The sequence below is a fragment of the Stenella coeruleoalba genome, assembly GCF_951394435.1.
Source record: "Stenella coeruleoalba genome assembly, chromosome: 4".
NCBI lineage: Eukaryota > Metazoa > Chordata > Mammalia > Artiodactyla > Delphinidae > Stenella > Stenella coeruleoalba.
This window is the reverse complement of record NC_137149.1, coordinates 47,494,667-47,515,372: the sequence shown is the minus strand read 5'-3', so window position 1 is coordinate 47,515,372 and position 20,706 is coordinate 47,494,667. Positions and strand designations below refer to the sequence as shown.

Genomic DNA, 20,706 nt, shown 5'->3' with positions numbered 1-20,706 from the left:
TTTAGCCCCTCCCCTTGATTATATAATTAACCTTGCTGTCCAGCACAATGCTTGATATGTAGAACATACTAAAAAAATCATGGCCTGAGTGTAATTTACTCCCATACAGTAATAGTGCCAGTGCACTCCTACTTGTGCTACATACTTGAGAGCCTCTAGTGCCTCCTTCAAGTTTCCAAAGTAACTTGGAAACTGTTGATTAGTTGATTACGATTTTTTTACTTTCTTTTCTTCTCTGCTAGAAAGATTTAACATCAATATTACCCTGCAAAGCAGAGATAAACCACACACCAAAAGCATCTGAGGTAGCTGTCCGTTAGAACCTTATGGCCCTGGGAAATAATTTCAAATCAGACGTCCAGCAGAGAGCTGAAAAAGCCCAGCTTAGATGGACTTTGATTTGGCTGGGAAAGTAGCCCTTTCAATTCCATAACTGGGAAAAAACAACAACAACTTGGATTTCTAAGTGAAATTGAACAAATATCTACTAAGCACCTACTGTGTGAAGGGGAATAAAGGACATGGGGCATTTTACTGTTCTTAGGAAGTTTTCAAATTAAAGACCAAACAGCTCATGAATAACTAATCCAAGATGAAAAAGTGTCTGGTGCGGGGGAGCAAGGCCTTTAGAAAACACAAAGAGAAGAGCATCTCATCCAGTTGGAAAATTTCAGGGAAGGCTACACAAAGATGGTGGTATTTGAAATCTGATCAGTTGAGGGATCAAAAGACTTTGATAAGTAAAGACTGGAAGCTAAAAATAGGAATTTAAACTGTAATTTAAAGGAAAAAAAGGCAGCTTCCTGAAGTCATTATTGTAATCAGGTTGGTTCTAAAAAGCCCATTAATCCACTTGAGATATAATTAATCCATGTAAATGTCTGCTCTGAACCTGGCAATGTGCTTGGTACTGATTGGTTTGGGGACTCTTATTGTTTTAGTTTTGCTTACTTTGGGAACTCATTTCCCACCCCAGCCTGGAACAGAGAGGTGGAATCTTAGTGAGGAGGGATGAGGGTGGAGGAGTTGTACATTTCAATGACTTCCAGCCAAAAAGCACCAGGAACACACCTGTGGCCAAACAATTTCGCTTCCTTACTTTTCGCGGAAAAGGAGAACACACCATGGAGAACTGTGGGGCATCTCGGTAACAGAGTGTTAGAAAGGACTTCTGGATTTGAGCTTGTGTTAGAGGATTATGATTTAGGAAGCAGGGCTTTGTTCAGTGAAGTCAGTAATCCAGGGTAATTGGCTTAATAAATCTTATGTACAAGCTGTAATTGGCAAAAAGCAAGCTACATTAGCTAGAATGGTGGATACTTGGTTATTTTTGTGGTTTAGACGAAGTTCATGTTTGTCCTCTTCTCAGCCTTGATTACAGAGTGGTCTTGTTTTTTTCTTGATCCGTAGGTACAGAGTGGTCTTGTCTGGTGTTAGTAGTCTGTGAAATTGTTTATATTCAACAAGAGAATGCCAAAGCCGACCTGATAAACCCGGGCAGCTCTCTCACGGTCTAAGGAGCTGCTTTCTCTCATACATGATAAGGGAGAGGGCAGAGTAAAGTGAGGGCAAGTGAAACTCTGAGTTTAAATCCTAATTCAGTAACTCTCAACCAATTACTTAACCTTCCTGAGTTCGAGTTCCTTCTGTAAAATGAGGCTAATAAGCCCAACCTTTCAGGATTGTTGTAGGGCATACAAACATATAAGTGAAATATCTAGCTCAGTGCTTGGGATACAAATAGAAGCCAATAAATGCCTTTCTGGTAATTATGAAAAGATACCACGTTCCTTGAGTTATACCAGCAGTTCTCAAACTTTACGTGTTATCAAAATCACCTAGATGGTGTGTTGGAATACAGATTGCTATTCCTCACCCTAAGAGTTTCAGATTCAGTAGATCTAGGTTAGCGTCTGAGAAGTTGCATTTCTAATGATTTCTCACTTTAGGCTGCTGCTGTTCCAGGGCACACACTTTGAGAACCACTGAGTTAGGCAAAAAATCTGAAAGGCCAAACCCATGATGTTTGCAGTGATTTCTTCACTGAGTTCTTGGGCCCCTGCTGAGCTTTATTCTAGAACAGTTGTCAGTCATCTTGTTATATGTTAAGTATTTTAAACTTTGTGGGTCATGAAGTCTGTTATAACTGCTGAACTTTGTTGTTGTAGCACGAAAGGTATAAAACTGAATGTGTGTGCCTGTCTTCCAATAGCACTCAAATCTGAATTTCATACAATGTTCACATGTCACAGAATTTTATTTTTTAACCATTGTAAATGTAAAACAGTACCGCTGAAAGATCAAAAACAGGTAGCAGGCTGGACTTGACCTTTCACTGTAATTTGCCAACCCCTACACTAGAGTTGGCAATAAAGGAACCCGTTGAGAAGGGGTCTCAGGTTGGTAAGATGTCGCCTTTTGGAAACTTATCTAGGTTTTTTTGAGTCCTGAGTCTCATTGAGTGGATGGGGGTCTAGTCCTTCTTTTTGGGTTGATGGAATTATCTGCCAAATTAGCAAGTGTTTTGAATTAGGATGTATGTGTGCAGTGTTTTCCCTTCCCCTAATTTCACAATTTCTAGGCCAATTTAGAGGGTTGTTATGTAAATTAAGCCATCAACATGATTGTGTTACACAATGAGTCAATGCTGGGGCTAGGCAATTAGGGTCCCCCCTTCTTACTGATTTTTGTTTAGGTTTCGTTGCCTCTTGGACAAGGAAGACATTATGCTTTTTTCATTGAGTTTTTAAACCCTTATCTTGTGGGTTTGTTAAAGACACATTTCAACTCTTCAAAGTAAACTGGTCGTCCGCCTATTGTATTACATTGAGTCTTATGCGTCAAGGACAAATACATTGAATCAACCAAGGTTTTAAAAAGTAAAATCACCTTAAGTCTGAATTCTCTTGAAAACGAAAAATCTATAAATAGTGGTTAATTTCATGTTTTTTGAAGTGAGACTGACTTGAAGTCAGTTCACAGCTCTGCTTTTGACTGTCCACATGGTCTTGGACAAAGTTTATAACCACCCTGAACGTCGGTTCTCTCAAAAATGGGGAGAATAATAGTAGCTACCTCATAGGATTATTGTGAGAAGTAAATTAAATGATATTTCTTAAAATTATGTTTAGCACAGTGACTGGAACACAGAGCTCACCAAATACTTTGTATTACTTACAGAGTTAGTATCATTGCTGTCTTTGTTCTTAACTTCCATCATACCTATTACTAAACATGATCGTTCATTCAACCATCCATGAAATGAAGGTTTTTAAAAGTGATCTGTGTACCAGGCACTGTACTGGGAACTTAACGGTGCTAGTAATTGGGAACTTAAAGGCATAGTTTTAGCTAAGAGGGGTTTACACACAGACAAATTGGTTTAGTAAATTTTCCTGGTCTCACATCTTTGCAAGACGTAGAAGGACATAAGAAGAGACTGACCAGTACTATTTAGAAGGTGGGGAACATCAGAAAGGACTCATAGAGGTGACCTTTGAGCTGAATCTGAGTGACAGCATCACACATCCTTGGGAACTACAGACAGTTGATATAACCTAGTTTCACATTTTCAAGGACACTTTGTACTGATCCCAGTTTCTAAGTCTTCCCTCCCATTCTTCCCTTTTCTCCCACAATGCCTTCTCTTACCCAAATGCCACCCATATTTCCCCATTTCAGCCCAGATCAAAACCTACCCTCTCTCTAATACCACAGTTCCTCCTTAATCTGAATTCAGTCAGTCCTGATGTATGTCATACAAGGTATACTTGATAATAACAAACCTTCATGCACTGTTCCCCAAGTCATTTACTTTGTGTTCATTTATGTTCTCCTCAGCCAGAGAAGAGAACACTCTACCTCAGCACAGAGTGAATTTTCCCAGTATTTCCATAGGGTCCAGAGCAGTACAAAGTATATCATGGAAGCACAACAAATATGTATCAGTGGGTTTCTCACTGCATCTTTGATAGCTTGTCCCTTTAAATCAATACACGTGTCTCATCTTAACACCATCCCCATCCCACTTTCTTCCAACCTGACTTCATATTCTCAAAAGGGAAATCTTTCCGGACATGCGACTGAGCTGATACTCAAGATTCTTCTGTTTCACTTATAAAATAAAATCTCCATGTCTTTGCATATAATACAAAGGTCACTATCAGACCAGTGCCTATCTGACTGATCTCATCTCTAGTCATTTCTCCTTTTTTTTTCCCCTCTTGCTTCCCAACTTTATGTTTCAGCACATTAAACTTAAGTTCCCTGAGCATTTTGTGTGGTCTCCAGCTACCATACTTCTGCCTATACTGTTCTCTCTCCCAGAATGCCCTTCCCTCCTCATATTCCTGGAGACATCTTTTCAACCTTCAAATCATAGTTCATATTCTTCCTTCTCTGGGAGGCATTTCTTGACTTCCTGAAGCAGAAAACGATACTCTGGCCCTAAGGCCTCTGTGCCCCTTCCCCACCCTCCCCTGGGCCCATTTTATGTTCCAAGGCTATCAAACTCATTATTTCCCAAGCACCCCATGCTATTTCATGTGTCATGCCTTTCCCTGTATTATGACTGTCCCTCCTTCTAGAAGAAAATTCTCATTGCCCCTCACCTGATTAACTCCTCCTTATCCTTTAAGCTCAGCTCGGGCACCATCTGTTCCAGAAAGCCTCCCTTGAACCACCTAACTGGATGAAGTACCCATATCTGTTATCCCAAAGCACTCTGCCTTAGCGCTTCAAATTACATTAAACTTGATTTCTATGCCTTTCTCTTCCACTAAACTTCAAGCACCACATAGGCAGAGCACTTGTCTCTGTACCCTCAATGTCTATGGGATTGAGTAGATGGATGGAGTGATGATAGATAGGCAAGTTTATTCAGAGGTTCTGGTAATAAACCCAGAGTTCCCATTACAGTCTTGAATGAATATCATTTTTAAACATTTTGTTTAAGGCAGGCTTTCTCAACTTCAGCACTCTCGACATTTTTGACTGGGTGATTTTTTGTTGAGCGTGCTGTCCTCTGCATGCTAGGGCTATCGGCAGCATCCCTGGCCTCTACCTACAAAATGCCAGCAGCACCTTTCCGCAGACTTTGACGACCAAAAGTGTCTCCAGGCACTGCTGAATCCCGCGAGGGGAAGAAGGGCAGGCAAAAGTACCTCTCACCGGGTTGAGAACCACTGGGTTGAGGTATGATCAGACATAATTTGTGTTTTTATATACACATATAAAGTCTTTTTATATACATATATTTTTAAGTCACTAAACTGCATTTAAGTGTGAAAAGATTATAGCATTGGAAGTCAAACCTGAATGGTGAGAAAGGGAATGATTTTCCATTACAAAAGTAATAAACAATCATTGTAAGAAGTTTATAAATATACAGAAAGAAAGAAATATGAATAAAATGCCCATAATCCCACCATTCAAAGAATAACCATTGGTAATATTTTGTTCCTTTAAACTTAATAATACTGTATGTAAAAAAGTTTATGTAGTTTAAATTCAACAGTGGAGCAGAAATCTTTTTATATTAGATTATAGGTCCTTCATAAATATTTTAATGCCTACATTATATTCTATAAATGTGTACAATATAATTCACTTACCCTGATTTTAGGACATGTAAGTTATTTGCATTTTGTCCAGTATTTGAAAAATTCTTTAACAGAATCTTTGTGTGTGAAGTTGCTTACATATTTAGAATTATGTTCTTAGGATAGAGTCTTAGAAGAAAAATTAATGGAACAAGAGAACGGGCTGTTTCATGTATCCTAGCATATATTTAAGATCAAATTGCTTTTCAAAGTGGTGGCACAAATTTACTTGCCCGTCTGTAATGTAGGAGTGCCCAGGCTTTTGTGCTCACTGCACTGTCACCATCTGCTGTTGATCAGGGGACATTCTGAAGGTGGGCACTGAGGACCATGTTGGCAAACTCAATGTTAAGAAACTGTGTCTTAGGGCTGAATTGCTAATGCTTTTTAATCTAACATTAAGAATCATAATTATGTGCAGATATGAACTTCACGTTGTAGCTTGAAGATGCTCTTCTTGTTCTGCTTTCTTGTCAGTCAGGATGCACTTCCTTAATGAAATGATCTCCACTTCTTAACAATGATCATGCCCATCACAACCATCAAGAGTGGCATTTAGTAGGCATCAGATTATTTATTGAAAAAAAAATGGCTTTTATTTTTCTAGATGAAGTAATACCTGGGCCTGTATGGATTTAGGAGGAAAATTGGAATACATAAAATTATTGCTATTATTAATAAATGTTTCCTGAGCCTTACTAATACATGCATTTTACTGAGATACATTTAAATAGCAGGGAGGGAGAGTAATGTCTCTTTTTAGAGGTATGCTTGTGTTCATCTCAAGTAAGAATGTGTGATATCTTGTTTATGTGACAAAGTCTGGAACTAAGAATCATAGATCTTTTGAGTAGGAAGATATGAAAGCCCATGCAGTCAGACTCCCTCCTATTACATGTAATGAGCTACACAGAGTTCCTTTGTGAATTAATGGTAGAACTTGGCTGTAGAGGCAGGGCAGCATTCACGTTAGGAGACACTGAGCCTTGAAAAAAGACAGACACTGGTCAGATCCCACCCCTGAAACATGCTGGCTGTTGGTCCTATGTAAATCACCAAACTCCTTGAACTTCAGTTTCCTCATCCATAAAATAGAGGTCATCAAAATGTCAGCTTCATAGATCTTCAAAACCATAGAGTGATTTTGAATCATAGAATAATTTTGAGACAAGGCACACACCCTATTGTAACTCAAATTTTCTAATTATTGCTTCAGTCTCCCCTCTTCTTACAAAACTAGTTTAGGTAGAAAGGCTCCTAAACATTGTGAACAGAGCTGTCAAAAACGTAATTTTCTTTATGCTGATTCTGAGTACTTTGTGTTGCAACTTATACTATGCTGGGTTCTGCCACGTATCAGATAGTTCACAGGTATTTTCAATAACCACTTTTATAGGTGAGGAAATTTGTTCAAAGGAGCTAAGAAACTTGTCTCATTTCTGAGAAACCAAACAGCAGAGTTGGAATCAACCACAGATTTCAGAAGCTAGAACTCATGTTTTTTCCACTCTAACCTTCTTCGTAAGTGCTAACTTTTTTGTTTTGTTTGTTTGCTTGTTTGTTTGTTTCTAAATCTCTACAAGTAAAGAAATACTCTAAGGATCCTAGATTAGTAAGATCAAGGTAGTATACTGGGGGCAAGTGCTTTCCCAGACATCCATTTGAATAGAGTTAAGTACATGAGTGACTCTATATCTCAGTAAACTCATGGTTATTAATGACTTGGTCACAGAAACTCTCTCATGAATAAACAGGAGAATACTGAAGACCCAGCAGCAATGAGATATATTGATGATGTGATTCCAAATTTAAACAAATTACAGGGAAAAATGGATAATGATAAAATAATTAGAAGCCAGAAGCACCTGAACAAACACCCAACTCCTACGTCTGTCTTCCCTATATTCAGCAATTCCTAAATATCACTGGTGCCTTTAAGAAGAAATTAGCAGAAGCTTTTAAACATCACCTGAGTGAAAAGCAGAATTAACTCCTTCCTGTTATTGCAAATGTTCAAGGAGACACAGAGGGACTTAGCCAAATGCCTTCTTTCATGACAATAGAGGTTACATAGCTAAAATTCTTTTTAGAAAATATACCTCTGTTACAAATTTGCACATAAGCTGTAGGTCCCTAACAAGATTTTAGACTAAAAATATAATGCTCAAGATAGTAAGCTGGCTTCAGTATTCTTATATATCTCTTCTAGAATACAACAACAATAAAACTAACATATAGCTTAGCATTTTGTAGGTGTTTTCAAGGGAAATGCAAAATCAGCAAAGAAACCGTGTAGTTGCAAAATCTTTGTAAACTTCAGAGTTGACCTGCCTTGCTAATATATTTCAAATACACACATTTTACAACAGTAAGAACTATTCTTGCCAATGGCTATCTAAGGTGAGTCTAGAAATATTTCCATGAAGCACATCTCCTCACCCTACCACAGTCCAGAAGGACCTGAAATGTCTGTTCTTTAGGGAACAATTTAAATCCTAGAACAATTATTTAAGGAAAGTCTGTCAATTCCTTTAAATACATTTTCTCAGGCTGGGAAGGGAGGGAAATTTTTCAAGCGGACAAGGATTGCTTGAGATCTTATGCCGTGACGTCTACACCATGTCACCTCCTCTTAGAGAACCTCCAATCATTTCATTATATATGGTGTCATTCGTGGTGTTTCCTTGCAGTGCTGTGTTCTTCACTCTGGGATGTGGCTTATGTTTTACACAGTAAACACACAGGAAGTCTGCTTTAGTACATTATGGATTCTGAGGTACCAAGGTTATTGGTCTGAGGCCAATCCCAGATATAGGCAGGGATATAGGATAGGAATTGACTAACTGGCCATTCTTTCCTTGCTTTGCTTCTTTGTGTACCTTCTCCTAAATATGGATGAGTGCCGACTACATTCATAACTATGCTGGGAAAGAGTAGAGGCAGATCCCCAGTAGAGAGGTAAAACTTACTTAATGACATTCTTATTTTCTCCTCTTTGATTATATAGGATTACTTAAAGTTGAAACAAAGTAAACAAATGAGAGATTTCTCTCTCCCCTGGAATCCATACGCTGCTAGAGAATATTTATGTAAAGTGCCACCTAATTAAAATAATCTTCCCCAAACACTTTCTAACATAATGATACATGTCTTACTCTGTAGATGAGAATTAGGAGTCTCGTAATTGAGCTTTACCCTGTCTTATCACCGATTGCTTATCACTTATCACCGATTGCTCCATGTTAGCTCCGTTTTTTCCTTCACATGCTAGAAAATTTGGTTAAAGACAGTCCAAAGACACTTTTTTACAGAGACCTTTAAAAGCCATATTTTTGCCATATTCTTACCAAAAACCATAACTGAGTAGTTGACACGCATCCTTGTTCACCTTGAAGAAACAGGACAATGCTTAGTGAGCTGCTTACCAAAGGGCAGGAAATCATCTTGCCCGACTACTCCAGCATTCACGGTATGTTTGCTCCTGTCTCATTCTGCCCACGTGTCTGTCTTCCCTGAAATTACCTACCTGCTCCCTTTCATCCAGGTGAGTCGAGGATATCTTTAAGATCGGGCCCATTCTCCTTTCATTTCTTTAATCTCTGCTTTCCTTATGATTGTTACTGCACAAAATCTGCTCTGCTATTCTATTTTTTGCTTCCACTGTACTTCTTGCATCTCTTCTTTTAAGTAAAAGCTTCTTGAGCACAGGAAGCATGCACTAATATGTATTATCCATAGCATATATAGCGCCTGTCCCACTGAATGTAGGATTTCCTCAGTAGATCGTTGTTTAATATGAAGAAATACATATAGCAGAGTTACATGATTCCCTGAGAAAAATCAAATAACTGAGTAATAGGAATACTAATTTATAAAAAAATAATAATTCGTAATGATATTTTATTACTTATAAATCACTATGATAGGTACTCCCATTTTATTTTTGCCACAAATATATGAAGAGAAAAATGTTTATAACTTTCATTTACAGATGAAGAAACTGAAGGTTAGAGAAATTAAATGACTTCCCAATATTGTTCTGTCAGCATATTCTAACTAAATGTTTAGGCTTTATTTTAAATCCAAATCAGATGGATAATAGATGAGTTGAATGACACTTGAGAGATTGGAGTAAACACCCTAGCTTAGATTGAGACTTAGTCATAAATCATGTTATTGCTACCTATAAATTTTTAAGTATTTTTCAACATTTCAACATGTGATTTGGATGGTATGAATTTTTACTTTTAGTTTCTTTTTGTTTACTACTGAATGAATAAAATGATAAAAGAAATACAACTTTTTAGACTTGTTTTAGATAAAATGGTACAAACATGGCTTGTTGGTTTCAGTGTTTGGGTCAATGACCAATACTGCTACTCCAGTGTTTACATGTATATCTGGCAATAGCCCTTATTCTGACTCTGAGGATTTTGAAAAGAGCCAGATAAACAGCACCCCCTTTTGCTCCCACCTTATTCTGAAGGAGTAAGAACTAAGATAAAGGAGTGGGAGATGGAGGATGTGGTGTGTTAACGTGGTCTGTTAATGATAGAAACCAGGTCAGAGGCTGTAGCCCAGTGTGAGAGCCACATGGTCCTGCCGACTGGTCCAGAATTAGGGAGTCTCTCAGTCAGAGGTGATGCTGCCCTGGATGGTCGCCAGCACATAGCATGGGGAGGGTGGTGCTGCCTGGGGAGCCTTAGGCTTGGAAGAGCACAGGAGAATCCTGCTCCCTGTGGGCAGTTTGCTTCCAGAATGACAACAGAGAGAAATTAAGCAGAGCAGGGAAGTTATCCTTTCCAAATTTACCATTCAGTTAAGTCACTTCTCCCCAAGGAGGGAGGAAGTGAGGGTCAAGTGTTGCCAAGATGATTTAGTGAAGACAGAAATGAAAAGGTGGGAAAGAGGGACTTTTGCCTAACACTGGCCTCTTGGTAATCTCCAAATAGAAAGTGTTAGTTTTAAGAAGTAAAACACACATGGATTGTTAATTTTAAAGCCACTTCTAATCAAAGTGCGTGAAAATGTTCATGGAGTGAGTGTACAGTGTGTTAATATTTCCTTAATAGAAGTGGATTTTTTGTTTCTTTGTTTTCATTGCATTTCAGGAACCACTGTTTTCTATCTGGGGACCCCTGGGACCTGAATATCCAGGGTACTTAATTCTCATGCAGATTCCGTGGTTCTATTTTTACATTCACATCTTGGGACTGGGCCTAGAACTTTGCAATTTTAACAAGCACCCAAGTGATTGCGAGGCAATTTAAGTTTATGGAACACTCATGTAAATCTGAGTTATCAAAATCAATTTCCATTTTTAAAAAAAACTCTGTGTATGTTCATTTTCAGTAATAGTTTGAATTGTTGCCTCTGATGAGTTTTGGGACTCTTTCATTTTTCACGGGAGATAAATGTTATTTATTTCTCAAAACCACAAGTGTCTTCCAAAGTCTCAGAAGTTGTGCCTTTATGCACAAACAGGATTTTGCATAATCTGTGGTAGAACATGGGGGCAGAGGCTTGATGGAATTGAATACCTTTTTAGTACACAAAGTTTTTTTTTTTTTAATTTGAGCTATCACAGATTTTTTTAAACATTTATTTATTAAATGATACCAAACATAAAACCAATTTGTTATTTTGAATTTTGTGATTTGCCTTGGGAATTATCATTGAAAAGCTAATAAACATAAACTTAATTTTTACTGAACTTTTAAAGTTCTATTTTTTCTTGAGGCTTTTCTTTGCCTGAGAAATACATTGTTATTTATAAAGTGGAAAAGCAATGAAAAAATATTCCTCAGTAGTCAAAATTTATTAAGTAAGCAAATGTTTAAAATCATTCCTTTTCCGTGAAATAAATTACACCAAAAAAAGAGCAGACTCTCTTTTCAAAAATATAAAAAGTCTCCCATATGTGTGCTTCATAAATGTTGTCTTAGTCCATTTGGCTGCTACAACCAATTACCATAGACTGGGTGGCTTAAACAACAAGCACTTATTTCTCACAGTTCTGGAGGCTGAAGTCTGAGGTTAGGGTGCCAGCATGGTCAGGTTCTGGTAAGAACCCTCCTCCAGGTTGCAGACTGCCGACTTCTGTCTCCTCACATGGTGGGGAAAAAGCCAGCTAGCTCTCTGCCCACTTCTTGTAAGTGCACCAATCCCATTCACGAGCGTTCCACCCTCATGACCTAATTATTCCCAAAGGCCCACAACCAAATACCATCACATTGGGATTACAGTTTCGACATATAAATGTGGGGGACTCACTAACCTTCAGTCCATTGCACGCATGATCAGAAATCTCTGAAGTCTCCATGGGGCCTTTCCTGATCCTCCCATTTAAAACTGCATGCCTCCTACCCTTTCTTCCAAGATTATCTGATCGCCTTTTCTATTTCATTTGTCCCCATAGTGCATCATTACTTTCTAATAGACTTCATTTTGTTTATGGTCTATTTAGTTTTTTATACTCTTGGGTAGTTCACTACTGGATTCCTAGCCCCTAAAATAGTGCCAGGACTTTGTATTGCTCAATACTGGTTGAAGGAATGAGCACATTTTGGTCAGAGTTTCAGTGGATTGTAGCCCCTGCTAGATGGAGTTCTTCTCAGGATGAAGATATTGCTTTCCATGAACCCCCATTCCCTTCACATATACCTGGGGTACCACTCCCTGTGCATATGGCAAAACTTTTTCTGAGTGAAAAATTCACTGCCAGACAGGTGCACATAGGAGACAAAAGAGGAACTAGAAGCCAGTGGCTCCATGACCAGGTCACAGGAGAGCCAGCTAATGGAGTTTTCAGTGAATGAGAAGAGCAGATTCTTTATTGCTTCCCAGGCTGTACCTAGTTATGTCAAAATGTTTCGGAAGATAGTCATTTAATACAAACCTAGCCAACCATAGCCACTGTTCCTTACCTGAAGTCTGTTTTAGAACTCTGTAGGGTATAAATATGTTTACAGATACTCTTAATTCCTTATAAAATATTTTAGGAAAATATGTGGAAGTTTATTGAAGAAACTCTGATTTAGGATTAAGGGGGCCTTCAAGCTCAGTCCCGGAACACATACTTTCATCATATGTGCTCCTGTTTCATCATAAGTATTGAAGAACTGATAAAGAACCATGCAAAAGTTAACACTTTAGAAGTACTTATTTATTATGGAATTTCTTCATCTTTTTTATACATAATCACAGTGCATCTACTCTATGCTTGACATTAAGCAAGACATGGTGATATTAAAAAAGAAATAATGCAAATATTTAACAGAGCCTGGTACTATTCAAAGCATTTTGTATGTTACTATCTAATTTAATCCTTGCAATAACACAATAAAGCAGATATTCCATTTTCCTCATTTTACAGATGATATTGAGGATTATACCCATGGTTGCACAGCTGTAGAACCAGGGTTTGAGCATAGTCTGTCTGGTTGGAGAGCCCATTTTTAATAACCATATAATGATGCCATTAATGGTATGGTTTCCTTCCTAAAGAGTTCAAGATGGGAAGAGATACATAAACAGAAACATCATAAAATGTGATGAAAGGGATGTGATAAAAACAAAAGACAAAGCAACAAACTCTGTTTACTGGAGCTGGGGAAAGCTTCAAAGAGAGATAGCATCATAGGCTTTGAGGGATGGCTAGAAGTTTTCCAAGTGAAGGAACAAGACAGACTGAAGATAGAAGGAAGAGGAATTTTAAGAATCAATCTCCTTTTTGAATTAGTTTATACTGGTTTTCAGCAGTTCCCATCCATACTCTTTCTTGCAGATACAGTTTGAGCATTGTGGAACCAATGCTCAAACTTAACTTGTGTTCATTTGTAAATAAACCTAAGAGTCACTGTCTGAAACCATAACAAGTTAAATGCTAAGTGTATCCTTATAGGATAGCCATTGTAATAATAGAAGACAGTGAATACACAGTGCTAAATATAATTACTTAAAAGTACAAAATTTACTTTGGCTGCCGATTGTCAGAAGCCTAGAGTTGGACCATGTCATCCATTTGGCCTTGTGACTGTCCTCTTTTATGCTATTCTTGAAATAATGGTCTTAGTGCATGTGAGATATACCTTATTTTAAATCTTTCTTTCCTCTTCAGTGTTGTCAACTAAACCCTCTACAGCAGGTAGTAAATGGAACCTTTCCCCTCTGGTCAAAGTAATCATTTAGAGATTTCTCTAGACCTACTGATTTCAACATGTTCCATCGTGGTTGGATTTCAGTTTTGTTTGGTATCCCACAGCTGTGAAGGATTAATCGCCAGGACTGTGTCCGGCAATGTTAATCTTTTCATAGGCTGTGCTTGTCCATCACTTACCTCCTCTAATAAGGTGTCTGCAACTGCTGATATTCATGCTGGTGAAAATCAACACAGCTCTTCCAGGCGCTGTTTGACGTCAAAGACACAGAGCAGGACTGAGTATGCCTATTCTTCCTGTCAGCTGCACATACCAGCTAATTTAGCTTAGATTATCTTAGAGGTTTGCCTGTCTCCCAGATAGCTCTATTGAAGGGGTCCTATAATAAACACCTAAGAAAGATACTGCTGCTTACTTCTGCAAATAAATGGCATTTAAGGAATGACTGGTCCAAAGTCTTACTTTCTTTCTCAATTTAGTTGATAAATCCACTGAGATCCACTTAAAGGGAAACTACACTTCCTGTGTCCTCTATCAGTTTTTATTATAGAGTAAGACGAAAAAAGTCTGTACTTATTCCTGCCTCCAGAGGAATTTGTAACTTTCCTTGTTTACTCAATCGTGTGATGTTGTTAGAAAGGACAGTGGGTTTCTTTTGCCCTTTGAATTTAGTAGAAATCTTTCTTTTCCATGCATTTCTCCGTTCAGCACCCTATTTTCCACAGGAATGAGCACGGTGGTAAGTTTTGTAGATGTTACATTTGATTTGTGTTCTTCTGAGGAAGAAGTTCACTGGCCATTAGGAACCCCGCTACCACATCCTCTGGGCCATAAAAGTGGGTCTCCTCAGTCTGGTAAATGTCACATGGATCCTTCCTGTAACACTTCCATTAGGACGTTTTAAACGCATACTGAGAAAGGTTACTAAGGCAACCGGAGGCCCAGGTAGTAGCGGTTTGTGACAGGCTGATGAAATGTACAACTGTAATCTTTGACTGGCTCAAGGATTAGACTCCTAATTTCCTCAGAAGATAAAACTGAGCCACATTTTGCAAGTATTCTTTTATTTTTTAATTTTTAAATTTTTTTTAATTTTTATTTTTTTAACATCTTTATTGGAGTATAATTGCTTTACAATGGTGTATTAGTTTCTGCTTTGTAACAAAGTGAATCAGCTATACGTACACATATATCCCCATATCTCCCCCCTCTTGCATCTCCCTCCCACCCTCCCTATCCCACCCCTCTAGGTGGTCACAAAGCACCCAGCTGATCTCCCTGTGCTCTGCGGCTGCTTCCCACTAGCTATCTGTTTTACATTTGGTAGTATATATATGTCCATGCCACTCTCTCCCTTTGTCCCAGCTTACCCTTCCCCCTCCCCATGTCCTCAAGTCCATTCTCTACATCCGCGTCTTTATTCCTGTCTTGCCCCTAGGTTCTTCAGAAGCATTTTTTTTTGGTAGATTCCATAGATATGTGTTAGCATACGGTATTTGTTTTTCTCTTTCTGACTTACTTCGCTCTGTACGACAGACTCTAGGTCCATCCGCCTCACTACAAATAAGTCAATGTCGTTTCTCTTTATGGCTGAGAAGATGTGGCACATCTATGCAAGTATTCTTTTAAGAGAGTCATTGGGCAAACTCTTGCCTCCCTCCCTTCCTTCCTTCCCTGCAGGCTACACCTCTGAAAGGATCTGAGGCTAGAAATCATAGACTACCATGAGAATCTGAGAATAACCAGAAACATCTCCTATACCATGTGCAAATCAAACCATTCCTTTTAGATAATTCTATATTCTGTTTAGTGATTTAATTATAGTTATTAATATTATTGATAGACAGTGCAATTAGTGGATTTTCAATACCTATAATAGTACCCCAGAAGCTTCCACATGCACCTCATTATTTGCCTCCATGACCCTTTATGGCAGGAAAGGCACGGATCAGTTATTCCATATCTGAAGATCATGGGCGATGAAGGTCTTGGGGAAGAGTGTAAACCTGCTGCAGGTCATGTGGCTGATTAGTGAGGAGGTGACTGGTCCAGCAGCAAAACACAAGCTTTGAATCCAGACAAACCTGATTCAGTCTCTCTCTCTTTCTCCCTCTTCCCTTTCTTCCTTGCTTGCTTGCTTTCTCTTTCTTCCATTTAAAAATTGGGACACTGCTAATAAACATAAACATACACCAGAATTATTGTGTGGCTAGGGTGAACTTTAATGTATATAAAATGTTTTTATATGATACATGCTATGCAAATGTTAGTAATTATTTCTGTTACTCTGACTTCTGTTAGGTACTCTTTTCACCATATTGTTCGTTCTACTCAGGTCAAGGAAAAACTGTCTTCTCAAGCACTTAATAAACTTATATGTAGTGGTCACTGTTTTTTTACAGGTGTTATGGTTTACTTCTTGCTTTTGCTGCTAGGAAGCTCAATGTCAGATTTAAAACCCACATTGAATAATTGCATACTGACTAAAAGCATTATAATTCATTTCTTTATATTTTTGATTCATCTCTCACTTTTAATCTATTATTTTATTCTTCTACAGTGAATATACATTTTTGAACATCACCTCAAATGAGGTGGGAAAACATAACAAAACAATAAATACATAATAATAATGATGAAGTCAGAGCAAACTTTTAAAGGAAAGTACTCTGAATTTGTATCCATTTGACTCCTTATGGAGGTAAAAGTTTATTTGCTTTTAAGTATAACTTAAAGTAAATGATAACTAATGTTTATTGAATTCCTATGTGACACAAGGCACATCAAGGTTCACTGAGAATGTTAAAAGCAGATCCTTACCAAAAAGTTTGCAATCAAATTTAGACATGTATAAACATGTATAGACATGACGTGTTAGATGTCTGAAGTTGAACAATCATCAGAAATACACAAAGACACATGGCACAGAAACTGGTAGTATACTAAATGAGTTTTGCTGAGAAATAAAAATGTAAACCCTTAGTTTACACCCGTCATTCCTTTCAAAGAATAAGCACCCAATTTTGCATTATATTCTTCCCTTTTTCTCTCTGGTAAAATTGGAATAATGAAAGGAGGATGTTACTGTATTTAGCATAAGAAGCTAGTGTCATCCCATAGATGTCTGAATTTAGGTAATTTCTCCTTAATGGTCCTAAGTTTCTATATTTGTAAAATGGAATTAGGAGCCCTAAAATTTCCTTAAGCTATAAGGTGCTTATCTCAGAAGTAGCTTCACGTCACCTCTCTCTCAAGTGATCAATTATATTTATTCAAAAAAAAAAGATTTCACCTTATGCAAGAAAATTGCAGAGTAGATGATAAGTAGATTTTTTAAATTTCTTGCATAGAGACAGATAGAAATCATTTTACCAAGTGTAAAGATTGCTAGAGATGGAAGTGGCCTGGAATTTCTCTCATTTTACAGACGAGGAACCTGAGCCCCAGAGGAATTGAGGGAATTTTACAAAGTCATCTCTTAGCTGCAGATCTGGTGGCTGACGTCTTTCAATACTTAGCATGATATCAGCATCTGTTTACGGAAATCTATTTTCCAGATAAGGGGGGAAGTAGGAACCTATTCTGCTTAGTTTGGGGGCAGACTTCATATTAAGAGCTATTTTAAGGGACAAAAGCTATATAGATTAGGGTTCAATTACAGACAAAAGGAATATTTTATCAGAGTTAAGAGAAAAAGATTTTAGTACCAGGTATTATGTGGCTTACAAACTAGTTGGAAGGGCTTGAAGAACAAGCTCTAGGAAGGGCTTCTAGGAACAACTCTCAGCTCCCAGCTTCATCCCACGTCTGCCATGGTCAGCATAGCTGACCACTGCAACGTGGGACCCCATATTCAGAAGCTGTGGTCTCAGAACCATGCTGTCTCTGCCCCAGCCTCTCCCCTTTGTTCCACATTCAAGTGAAACCAAAATATAGATCTCTAGCTGCAAGGGAGTCTGAATTAGGTATGGCGAACTTTCCCGTTTCTATAACAAAGAGTGACATGCCAGAAGGAGCTTGAAGTAGATGTTAAATGAGACAATCCAGACCATCTTCTGAGAACCCAATAGAGTGATAAATTATAGGATTAGGGGACCCAAACCATATCATGTGAGGAATAATATGACAGGGGTGACAAATAGATTTCATCTTGCTAGCCAGCCCTAGCTAATTGGCTGCCAGGAACACAGAATTGAGAAAGATTTGAGGGATACATCTTGGCCCAGCAGGATAAAGCCTGGTGGCTGATTAGTGATGTCTGCCAAAAGTATGGGTGTGAAGTGATCAGGATTCTCTGAATGCCACATACACCCGATAAATTAGTTGCTGCCTGACCAACTTGGTTTACAGATTATTCCGTAAAGCCTGTGGCACTCTTGCTGTTTTTGTTGCCACTATTTAATTATATCTTGATTGACTTCTTTGCTTTATCATGGTCATCATGCTTTATTGAATAAAAGCAAGCTATAAAGTATTTGAGGATTTAATCATCTCTACACCCTGCACAGTACTTGATGTACATTAAATTCATATCTATTGATTTGATTTTAAAATCTCAATCATTCCATCAAAAGACATTAATTCAGTGTTCAGTTTGCACAAAATATCATATGTCATGGTCTTAGGCTTAGTGAAACCCATGTTTTTAAGGGATCTCCCCACTCCCCTGCCAAGCCTCCTTTAGAAAAAGAGCATGTTTTGTCCACATGTGCAGAATCCTAAGAAGTCAATTTGGAGCAACTTAGAAGGTATACTTGTTTATGGACTGTGGACTCAGTGTATTACTTGGAGCCCTTCAGAATTTTATGTTCTTTATATCTCTTTTTATCGTGAGCTCCTGTGTTCACTTGAGCTGATATTTGTTCATAAAGACAGCTTTGCTCTCAGAGTATGCAGACATATATCACATAGAATGGATGTGCATAGACCTTTGAAATGGGGATGTTGATTTATGATTTCTGCACAATGTTTTCCTCAAATCCTGCACAGAAGGGCTGTCTGTTTCTTGAGAAGAACACAGGAAGTGTTCCATGTGTCTCCACGTGCTAACCTGTATGACCTACTCTAAGAAAAGCAAAGCCTGAATCACATTTCTAGGAGGAGAAGAATCTGGGCTGATCCATTTTTGGTGATTGATAACAACTCTCTTTTGATAACTCTTCATGAAGAAGACCAAATTGGGGGGAACATTGATAAAATTAGAGTAAGCATACATGGCTTTGGAATACAGGGATGGATCTCATTAACACCATTCATTCATTTGGTAAATTACATTGTAATTATCATATACTGTACTTATTATTTATTATACACTTTGCTAGGTCCCTGTGATATGGAAGTCTCAAGTTGCAGCTGGTCATTAGGGGTCAAACAGATAGATGCTATGAAAAGGAGGAAGTGCAATAAATTCTGCACAAGGCATTATGAGGCTCTCTGTGGAGAGACATTGAAGCCCTGGGAGTGGATGACAGAGGGGGAAGGTAACGCATGCTTCACTGGCTGAAAGAAAGACTGTTGAGTCAAACAGACAAAGATTCAAATCCACCCTTCACCATTTAACAGCTTTGTAACCTTGGCAAGTTACACAAGGTCAGGGTCCTCATCCCTTAAGACTGCTGTGGTATTAAATCAATAATTAATTTTTTGATCTAATATAAAATTATTATGACAGATTAGTAATTCAAAAGTGGTGTGACGTCAGGTAAGGGCAAAAATTATGCTTTCTGTTGTAAATCAATTCTAAATGGGAAAATAGTCTCTTAATATATCTGAACTTTATATGATTTCTTATAGCTTTTGAACATAGAGTTTTTGATTTACTGAAATGTACTTCTTGTCAAGATTTCTATTACTAGGTGGTAAAATTCTATATTTTTGAGGGTCGTGGCCAGGGAAGAATAAAAGTAGTAATAACTTTAGTACTTTATATTGTGATAATTGAATTCTTAAGTAATAATATCACTGTCACTGTATAAAGGAGTTTTGAGATGATAATGAAGGAGTAATTCTAAATTTGAATAATAAAATTAAATGCCCTTTGCTCCTTGAATACGTGAATCCATGAAAATGGTTAGCTATAATCTCTAACTTTTTTTTTTGTGAATCACTGTCATTTTGAGAAAAAACATTTTGCAATAGATTATAGCTAAAACATACTTAATTTTATAATCTCAATCTCTTCTATTGTTAGGTTTATCATAGATAAATAACAAAAACGTAAATTATGTTTTCTTTCTTTCTTCTTATTAAGAAATGTGTTTGTAGTACAGCCAGACTTTTCATTAATAATCGATCAATTGTACCTATTTATAAAGTGCCCACACTGTGACAGGCACCCAGTCACCTACAGGAATGTAACAATAAGCAAAGTATATGTTTATTATTGTTGCTGTAGGAGAGTCGAGTTTGCTTCTTAACAAATTTACTATGTATTTTCATAAAGGAAGGAAGGAAAGAAACCTGGGTCCCTCTGAGTAAACACTTTTGACTGCTCAGTTTCCAAATCCATTGTGCTATCTTCAACTACTTAAATAATCCCAGACTTTTCTCCTCCCATTTTCTTCCTTCTTCCATCAGAAAACTAAATTCATTAACTCAATAAAACACAGTAATGCAGGCCCAACACTCAAATGAATAGAATGTACTGTTAATCTGGTTTCAATTACATTGAAACTTGATTACCTTTAGACAGTAGTAGATGATGCCTATTCAAAAAGGTGTATGAGTGTGTTTGTGGGGGGAGGGAGAGGAGAGGGTTAGTATTTACTCTTCAGTTTGGAAGGAAACTGCTTGATCAGAAGCTGCTAGTTATTTGAGGCTTAAAAAAAAGATCATATGCTTAATCATTTCCAAAGGATCAGAAGTTTTCTCCTCAGTGTTAATTTAATATTAATTCTAACCACATTTGCAAGGATTTTGAAATAATTCATCTAACACTTTACCCAATT

At 37.7% G+C, this 20,706-nt stretch overlaps 1 protein-coding gene across 7 annotated transcripts in view; it reads left to right on the top strand.

Annotated features, from left to right (window-relative positions):
• KCNIP4 (potassium voltage-gated channel interacting protein 4) overlaps positions 1-20,706 on the top strand; it is a 628,148-nt gene that overhangs the window by 401,987 nt on the left and 205,455 nt on the right. Inside the window, exon 1 of one of the 7 annotated variants that reach the window (XM_079921089.1) lies at positions 4,816-5,193. The exons of the other annotated variants lie outside the window; for them this stretch is intronic. The gene's annotated coding sequence lies outside the window, so the exon portion shown is untranslated. Of the gene's footprint in view, positions 1-4,815; positions 5,194-20,706 lie in introns of those variants that run through there. 7 annotated transcript variants of the gene reach the window in all.